The sequence below is a fragment of the Budorcas taxicolor genome, chromosome 1 (assembly GCF_023091745.1).
Source record: "Budorcas taxicolor isolate Tak-1 chromosome 1, Takin1.1, whole genome shotgun sequence".
NCBI lineage: Eukaryota > Metazoa > Chordata > Mammalia > Artiodactyla > Bovidae > Budorcas > Budorcas taxicolor.
In genome coordinates, this window is record NC_068910.1 from 6,033,313 (window position 1) to 6,035,284 (window position 1,972).

At 46.9% G+C, this 1,972-nt stretch overlaps 1 non-coding gene across 1 annotated transcript; it reads right to left on the minus strand.

Annotated features, from left to right (window-relative positions):
* Positions 1–543: 543 nt before the first annotated feature.
* LOC128058450 (small nucleolar RNA SNORA40) lies at positions 544–668 on the minus strand. The gene has a single exon (XR_008200477.1). It is a non-coding gene; the product is annotated as a small nucleolar RNA SNORA40 (small nucleolar RNA).
* Between the last annotated feature and the right edge of the window lie 1,304 nt (positions 669–1,972).

A 1,972-nucleotide genomic window follows, 5' to 3' on the forward strand; every position in this document is an offset into this window, starting at 1 on the left:
TGTTACATTCTGTGGCTGCTTCCAATATCCAGTGGAAGAGATGCTGTATACCAAGGTTGAGGAAGAGAAACGTGAACATTTATTGATCACCAGTGGTGTACCTAGTTTTAGGTTGGGTACATTTACCCCTGTCTCCTTTAATTTTCGTGATTCTGTGAAATTTATTATACCCGTTTTACAGATGAGTAAAACTGAGACTCAGGCAGAAAAAATAATGCAAAGAAAATGACCTGCTCTCTGTTAGCTAAGAATCTTGATTAAGTATAGTGCCTCTTTTCTTAATATGGCACTTTTAATTTTTTAATTTTTTGGTTAAAATTTATTTATTTACTTGGCTGTGTTGGGTCTTAGTTGCAGCATACTGGATCTTTGTTGCATCATGCAGGATCTTTCATTGTGGCACCCGAGCTTAGTTGCCCTGCAGCATGTGGGATCTTAGTTCCCCAACCAGGGATCAAACCCATGTGCCCTGCATTACAAGGTGGATTCTTAACCACCAGACCACCAAGGAAGTTCCAATATGGCACCCTTTAAAAACAAAAATGTATTCCTTCTCATCTGTGTCAAAACTCATACTGAACAATGAGTTCTGGATTGCAAAAAAGGATTTATTTTGGCACCCATCTATAAGTCTTTGTCCACAAGTTAAATAAACACAAACGAGTGCTATTAATACCAGCATAGCACTTTTAAAACAAAGCAAACACACAAACCCCTTGCAAGCCTTGGCATGCTAAGTTGCTTCAGTCATGTCCGACTCTTTGCAACCTTAGGGACTGCAGCTTGCCACGCTCCTCTGTCCATGGGATTCTCCAGGCAAGAATACAGGAGTGGGTTGCCTTGCCTTCCTCCTCCAGGGGATCTTCCCAACCCAGTAACTGAACCCACATCACTTATGTGTCCTACACTGGCAGGTGGGTTCTTTACCACTTGTGCTTTCTGGGAAACCCAAGGAAACAAACTCCACGTGCCTTCTATCATCTCTTTGGGAGTAAATCTAGGGATGGTTCACCTCTTAACCTTCTCCCTTCCTAGGACAGGCTGGAGAGGACCTAGGGGCAGGGAGGGGGCTCAGTTATGAAAGCCTCCAGAGACAGTGGTAACCACTGTTGGAGGGAGAGGTGGGCGGTAGGGACGTGAGGAGGCCAGGGTGGCTGTGGGTCTTGCATTTGGGAACCCAGGCTCTCTTCTCACCTCTGCACCCCTCTCTCTGTGACTTTGAAAGTGAAAGAAAGTGACAGTGTTAGTTGCTCAGTCATGTCTGACTCTTTGCAGCCCCGTGAACTGTGTAGCCCACCAGGCTCCTCCGTCCATGGGATTCTCCAGGCAAGAATACTGGAGTGGGTACCCATTCCCTTCTCCAGGGAATCTTCTTGACTCAGGGATCGAACCCAGGTTCTCCTGCATTGCAAGCAGATTCTTAACCATCTGAGCCACCCTGTATGACCTTGGACGAGCCCATTGGCCTCTCTGGGCCTCAGTTTCCCCACCTTCTCAGTTATCCTGCAAGGGATCTTTAGCTCTGACAATTGATGAAGTCTTTAACAATAAGTTGAAGCAAAGTATGTTCAGTTGTTTTCCTTTCTGTGTTCTCAGTTAATAAGAACATAGAGAGCGTGGGATGAGGCCTCCATCAGGAGCTTTCATCTGTATTCCGTGTATCTGTGGGGTGTAGGGTGTGTTCTGCAATAAACAGAATCCCATTCAAAGGAAAGAGAGGGGTCTTGCTCCTGCTTGGTGCTTCTCAGGGTCTCCCGGAAGCCCTGGTCCCTGTGATGATGTGTGGTCTCTCTCCTCCCTCATCCCTAGAGGTGAAAACAGCAGACGATTCCTAGACTCCGTCCCCAGTGGGCTGTGTGCACCATCTGCCCGCACACGAGACCTTTTCCTCTCAGGGAACAGTGCAAGCTGGTCGCATGCTCAGCTCAAAGTCAAAATGTTAACAGCAGTGGCTGGAAGAGCTGGCGTTTCC